Below are 8353 nucleotides of genomic sequence, written 5' to 3' on the forward strand. Positions count from 1 at the left end.
CAGACTATTAACTGGGCTCCACAAGGCATTAGGCCCAGGCCTACATGGCTGAGAGCTATGAAGCGTGAAGTAGGAGATGATGAACGAAGAAGTATTGATTGAAGAGTTAAGATAGAGACGACTAGCGATATCTAACCGAGATCCTGTACGTTAATAGGCTAGTGAGGAGATGATGATGATGATCAGTGTTCCCCAGTGGACCTTCAAGAATGTGAACTCTACCCCAAGACAATAGAAGACCATGGTAGAGAAGCTAAGGGATATATATATATATATATATATATATATATATATATATATATATATATATATATATATATATATATATATATATATACATATATATATATATATATATATATATATATATATATATATATATATATTCCCACCCATTCTGAGTGGGGCTACCGTAACGTGGTGAAAGGGTTTGCGGATCGCCAGGATCAGCAAAGCAATCAGAGGAAAATCTCCCACCGTCACCAATCCGCACTGTCCAGTTTGGTGATGGAAGCTGGCCAAACCTCATACACACACACACACACACACACACACACACACACATATATATATATATATATATATATATATATATATATATTTATATTTGTATATATATATGTACATATCTATATTTATATATATATGTATATATATATATATATATATATATATATATATATATATATATATATATATACATACAATGTGTGTGTGCGTGGGTGGAGAGAGAGAGAGAGAGAGAGAGAGAGAGAGAGAGAGAGAGAGAGAGAGAGAGAGAGAGATTTCCAACTACCAAGGCACGAAGACGGTAAATCCTATAGTACTTTATTTTGATTCACACCTCCCTGAGAAAAATGGACAGTAAATCTTACATTTTTTTCTCTTCTTTATTGGTGTGGCAATTTCTTTTCGTATACTAGTTTTACTGCCCTTTTTTTTAGTCATTCTCATTTAGGGTATATATTTATGTATGTTTTATGTTTTATATCATATCAATTTCTAGATTCGTTTATTACAGTATTTACAATTTTGTTGAACAACAAGACGGATTTATGTATAATTAATTGGATTTGTACCGCTTTATGTACAAGTAGGTAGATATTTTAGTTTGATATTTATACTAAAACTATCATTGTAACTAGAAATAAATGATATGATATCTGGATGGATCAAAGGTTCAAATCTTTAAGGACCTCTCATGACTAGCAGAGGCAGGGGACAAGCTAGCAGAATGCCCTAAAGACTATCCATAAGATCATCGGCCAAACCTCCTCTCCAACCAAACTACGACCAGGGAGGGCCAGGCATTGGCTGATGATGACTTATCAGATAGACATATAGACAAAACCTCCCATCCTTAGCTCACAAGGATGGTTAGGTTGCAGACTTTACAAGAACCTATCGTGCTTGAACGGTCTCGAACCCCAGTCCGGCAGATCGCCAGGCAGGGAAGTTTCCAATAGCCTTCACAACTCTATCCAGAGGCTGGACAATGTATACATATATATATATATATATATATATATATATATATATATATATATATATATATATATATATATATATATATATATATATATATATATATATATATATACACACACATTTAAATTCCAACCGTACCAAAATTGTCATAGTAGTCTGCCCCTGACTATCACATTTTTATCGCATAATCTGGCACACGTCACTTGCCTGTCTCCAGCTGCTATATCCGTTAATAACCTCGCATAAGGGGGTTTTGTGGTTACAGCCAGGGCACACGGACAAATAGCGTTGTTACTGGCCCATCTCGTCGGTAATAACTGAAGGAAAGGTCGGTGGTAAAGCCAGTATTATTGGGAGGGGACATTTCTTTTTAGGATTATAGCTGCCTTTCTCATGTTATCTCATCCTCATTCACCTTACGCATATTATGATATACGGATTAGCTATTATTATTATTATTATTATTATTATTATTATTATTATTATTATTATTATTTTTATTTATTATTATTATTATTATTAATTTGAAGAAATATATATATATATATATATATATATATATATATATATATATATATATATATATATATATATAAAAGCGTGTTTGTTTGTTATTATTATTATTATTATTATCATTATTATTATTATTATTATTATTATTAATATCAACTTGAAAAGATACCATGCCTTGTCTAAGAATCTTGGTGTTAAAATGCAATTATATATCGTAGTATATGTTAAAAACATTAAAAAATACAACTATACGTTATAACTGTATTTTTAATACATAAAATTATCATTAATATTATTATTATTATTATTATTATTATTATTATTATTATTATTATTATTATTATTATTATTTAACCAACCACTCTCTGACAAAGACAGCAGATAAAAGGCTCTACTTGTTTGAAATTTTTAAAAAGAGTAATATTATGATAAAGAATTCTTTAGCCTTCAAAGGTTGCTGTGTCCCCTTCTGAGGGAAAAGGGAAGTAGCCCTCTAAAAATAAACAATTTGGTATTATGTTTTTGCATATCTACACAAGAAAGAGCCTTTGTGTCCTGCCTTGTCTTAATTAGGAAGGAAAACATGTAACCTTTTAGTTGAAAAAAAAAAAAAAAAAAAAAAAACTTCAGTGCAAAGGTTTATGGAATTTATTATTATTATTATTATTATTATTATTATTATTATTATTATTATTATTTTTGTTGATTATTATTATTGTTGTTTTTGTTTATTATTAGTATTATTATTATTATTATTATTAATATTATTATTATTGATGTTTTTATTACTATTATTAGTATTATGATTATTATTATTATTTTTATCATCATTTTTATTACTATTATTAATATTGTTATTATTAGTAGTAGTATTTGTATACGTTTATACGAACAAAGTCAAGATGTAGGTTTTTATGAAGAATTAATTGTAATATTCAATCATGTACCACAGGGAATTTTAGGTATTATTTTGCTCTTTATTATTATGAGATACGTCCAATATGGTTCCTAGATTTAAGAGATTTTCTTATATATTTTTCTGAATTGTAAATTACTCATAAAATGTATTAATTAAAATTAATATTCAATCTTTCAAATTGAGATGGAAATTAACACTTTTTTCCCCATGATTTTACATAAGCGCTTTTAAATTAAAGAGAATTCTAATTCCATTCTTGATGGATCTCTTAGTTTCATATATTTTATGATAGACTCCACATATTATAATACACTTAGATGTAGTTCTCATGTATAGTTATATATTTCCTTATTTCCTTTCGTCACTGGGTTATTTTTCCCTGTTAGAGTCCTTGGGCTTATAACGTCCTACTTTTCCAACCGGGGTTGTAACTTTGCTTGTAATGATATTAATAATACTAATAATGATAATGATGATGATGATGATGATGATGATGATGAGAATAATAATGAATTCTATAGTTAGATATACTTACATTGGAAACTGTGATGAAAGCCCTGTTCACATCAATAGGGTGAGGATGTTAATGATAATAATAACTATATGATTAAGAAAATAGTTATGAACATGTTAAAAATAACAATTATGTTAATACTTACAAGAAATTATATTAATGCAAACAGTAATGAAGGCGAAAATTGTAATTGAATCAGTGGTAAGTATTATTGTTACATAAGCAATAATAAGTTGAAATGAATACTAGGCAATATGAAATAGATTTATTTTCATTTCATAAACAGTCATTTTATGGTAATCAGATGAATCGTTAACATAGAAATAGCTTCAGTTTAAAGTTTCGTTGTCTTCATGTTAATACAAAACCAATTAGTAACGATGTTAAATGTAAGTGTTTATTTGTGTTAATAGAGTCTACGGGAATTGGACTCCGCGTTTAACTATCAGAACACTAACAAAAATGCAGTTTTGCGAGAAATATACATAATGAATTGCACTTTAGATAACTTCTTTTGCCATTATTATTATTATTATTATTATTATTATTATTATTATTATTATTATTATTATTATTATTATTATTATTATTAGTCAAGATACAACCTTAGTTGGAGAAATAGGATTCTATAAGCCCAAGAGGAAACAGGAAAAAAATAGCACAGAGGAGAAAATTTATGATGTAAATAAACTTCATGAGAATTAATGATACATCAATATAAAATATTTTGAGATTTAGTACCAACGCTCAAATAGATTTGTCATACGGTATATTAAGAGAGTCTTATGTCAGCTTATTCAACTTAAACATTCACTGCAAGTTTAAACTTTCTATGTCTATGTATTCCGTCTCTTAGATTTTGGATCACTTCTTCCTTGGCAAATTCATAGTATTAAGTTATTAATTCCTTTTTTTTATATCTATTTTGGCAACATTTTCACTATGTTTGATCCTATTAATATATTTCATTTAAACTTATTTCCGGCTGTTTTTTCTTTAATGTGCGTTGTGGTTTGGTGCATTTCCATGGTTGCTGAAAATTAACAAAATATTATTTATTGTATTTAATATATGGAAGATATCAATAACTTTGTGAAATCTTTCGAAATATAGAGTATTTTTTTAGAATTTTAATGATTTATGCAAAACCTAATATATATAAAACAAATCATTTACGGTATTTGTACAAATATTTTATGAAAATTTAATATTTATGAAACAAAACGACCTACAAATAAATAGGAAATCTTCATCGTGAATAAATTTTTTAAAATGTAGGACGGTATTTCATAAATGCCTGCATAAAGAGTAAGTTCTCAGTCATAGTTATGTATGAAACGAAAACACATCCTAATTGCATGATTTGACAGAGGAGAGGAAAATATTTTTAAACAGTTACCGCATGAAAAAACATATTATGCATAAATTATTTCCCGAGTCGTTATGATAAATGTTGCCCATAATGTACTAATGACATAGGCTTTTTATACAAAATGTATTTTTGTTTCCTGTTTAAATGACAAAAATATCGAGTTCAGTGTGATGAATATGCATATACATTTGAATGTTAATGTCCATATTCATGTGTGTGTGTGTGTATTTATAACCTGTTTTACTTTGTATCATTAACAAATGTCAATACTCGATTGTTTTATGTACTTTCATCTATTTTCGGCTTGCAGTAAGTTGAAGAAACTATATAATGTCCATATATATATATGTCTATGTATATGTTACATATACATGTATATAGGTAACATATATAATGCATAAAATAATTAAGATTCCTATTATAATTGAGATATCTTATTAAGAAACAGGTGTCAATATATGTATATATATGTATATATGTATATATATATATATATATATACATACATATATATATATATATATATATGTGTGTGTGTGTGTGTATGTATATATATATCTACACAGTAATACCTCGGTTTATGAATAACCCAGAATACGAGCAAGTAAGAAAATTTAAATATGTTTACGGGATTGTATTGGTCTGCCGGCAAAAACTTCCCTCCTATTTTTGGAGGACAAGTACCATATATATGTATATATATATATATATATATATATACACACATAGAAATAGATACATGAAATTATATATATTTTTAGGTGTAAGCGCCCAAAGTAACTCATTCATCCATTTTTTTTACCTCTACCCAAACTAAAAGAAAAAAACAAAAGTTCAAAAATACGGAAGTCTAATTGGAATTCTTTTGATAATATTGACATAGCGGGGAAATTTCATTACTGCTCTCTGTGCATTTGTTACTGTAATGATAATGGTCGGAACCCTGCCATATTTCACTTGAGAAAACACGGCACGCGCTCGTTCGGGGAAAATATTTAGTTATGGTGTAATATCCCAAATAAATTAGAGGGTTTGGGCGCGCGCCATTTACCGAATTTGGCCTTTTGCAATGTTGGTATCGGTGTATTGAGAGTTATAGCGTTTTATAGGTAGGGTATTTGTTGTAAGTGAATTAGTATTCATTATTTGGAGTAACCTGGGTCGATTAGATTATCTTTTTGGGTTTTGTTTCGGGCTAAATATCATGTTGATAAATATGCACTGGTGTTTAGATATGAGAACTTGCCAGGTAAAATGAACATACCTCAATATACCTGCTAAAATATGCATTGTGTAGGGTATCCAATATTAAGTACACCAACACTCTCTCTCTCTCTCTCTCTCTCTCTCTCTCTCTCTCTCTTCCATACACCTTTACAGCATTTTAATTACATTTTAATGGAAGTATTTTTCACATTGCTACCCAAAGCCTCTCTCTCTCTCTCTCTCTCTCTCTCTCTCTCTCTTCCATATACCTTTACAGCATTTTAATTACATTTTAATGGAAATATTTTTCACATTGCTACCCAAAGCTCTCTCTCTCTCTCTCTCTCTCTCTCTCTCTCTCTCTCTTTTCCATATACCTTTACAGCATTTTAATTACATTTTTATTGAAGTATTTTCCACATTGCTACGCAAAGCCTCAAATCTTCTCTCTCTCTCTCTCTCTCTCTCTCTCTCTCTCTCTCATTTTACCTTTATATATTTTTCCCATTTTCTGCGTTTTAAATTTTATCATAAAAAGTTGGCACGAGGCTTGACTAGTTCACCATCTCTCTCTCTCTCTCTCTCTCTCTCTCTCTCTCTCTCTCTCTCTCTCTAAACTTTTATATCTTTTTCCCATCTATTTGCCGTTCTAAATGTTACCCTAAAAAGTTGACCTAAGACTCTCTCTCTCTTTCTCTCTCTCTCTCTCTCTCTCTCTCTCTCTCTCTCTCTCTCTCTCTTACCATTCCCATCACGTTTTTCATGCTTTCCCATTTGGGCCGAATCAGGTAACTAGCCCTAAAACCTTGATTGGTTCATTCCCCGTTTGCTTATGTCGGGAGAAATGACTCATATCGCCGCCAAGCAACAGCCAAGAGAGGGACTTGAAAATCTCACTTATTAAATTCTCCCGCAGAGATTGAATAGCGCGTAAAGTTCCCTTTATTTTCATTCTTCTTCTTCTTCTTCTTCTTCTTCTTCTTCTTCTTCTTCTTCTTGAAGGGGTACGAGGACCTTGATTAATTTCTCATTTTGCATGCATTCATTTGACCGTCTTCGTCCCTATGTTTAAGATTTCTTTTTTCATTTGTTTTATCTTATTACCTCTCAATTTCTTTCTACATATACCAGTTTCTTTATTAATCTTCTCTCTCTCTCTCTCTCTCTCTCTCTCTCTCTCTCTTTCTCTTTTATATATATGTATATATATAATTATATAAAAGGATTTTAATACTCTCTCTCTCTCTCTCTCTCTCTCTCTCTCTCTCTCTCTCTCTCTGTCGTAGGTCTGCATTAGAATTCGTTTAAGAGAAAGATCCTTATCGGAAAGGCTGCTGTAATATATTCTGCAAAAGATGCGAAAGAAAGAGAAAGAAGAAAAAAAAAAGGAAAAAGTTTCGACGGTCGAGTCACGGCCTGATATTGGCAGGTTAAAAGTCCTACTCTTCAACGACTCCTGAAGAGAGAGAGATAGAGAGAGAGAGAGAGAGAGAGAGAGAGAGAGAGAGAGAGAATATCGGTCAATATTGGCTACCGTTTTTGAACTGCCGATTTATCTCTCTCTCTCTCTCTCTCTCTCTCTCTCTCTCTCTCTCTCTCTCTCTTCTTCTTCTTCTTCTTCTTCTTCTTCTTCTGTACCAAGAGAAGAATGCCATGAGAAGATGTAGGTATAATTTTAAAACTTTTTGTTTATTTTCTTTCTTAAAAGTCAACTTGCTATTCTAACCCACAATGGCACTGTTGATAGGGCTTCTCTGAACTCTCCTAAGAACTACAGCATCCTTTGCCTTCACCAGCCAAGAAGACTTATACTTTTGAAAGCGACAAATTTAATCCCAACTTTAATTACGCGACTGAACTAATCAGTGAAACTCAAAGGTTTGTGCATTTTCGTGAACATGGCTCGGTGTTAACACCATAGTCTCAGGAATTGTTGAGATTATGCTGATGTTACGGTATGCTAAAGGCAAGGTAAGGAAGGAAAGGAACCAACTAGCCACCCGTTGAGATACTACTGCAAGAGAGTTATGGGTTTTTTTGACTGGCCAGACAGTACTGCGTTGGATCCTTTTCTCTGGTTACGGCTCGCTTTCCCTTTGCCTACACATACACCGAATAGTCAGGCATATTCTTTACAAATTCTCCTCTGTCCTCTTACACCTGACAACTCTGAGATTACCAAAGAATTCATCTTCTCTCAAGGGGCTAACTACTGCACTGTAATTGTTCAGTGGCCACTTTCCTCCTGGTTAGGGTAGAGGAGACTTTAGCTATGGTAGGCAGCTCTTCTAGGAGAGGGCAACTTCAAAATCAAACCATTGTTCTCTAGTCTAGGCTAGTA

The sequence above is a fragment of the Palaemon carinicauda genome, chromosome 21, assembly GCF_036898095.1.
Source record: "Palaemon carinicauda isolate YSFRI2023 chromosome 21, ASM3689809v2, whole genome shotgun sequence".
NCBI classification, from domain to species: Eukaryota; Metazoa; Arthropoda; class Malacostraca; order Decapoda; family Palaemonidae; genus Palaemon; species Palaemon carinicauda.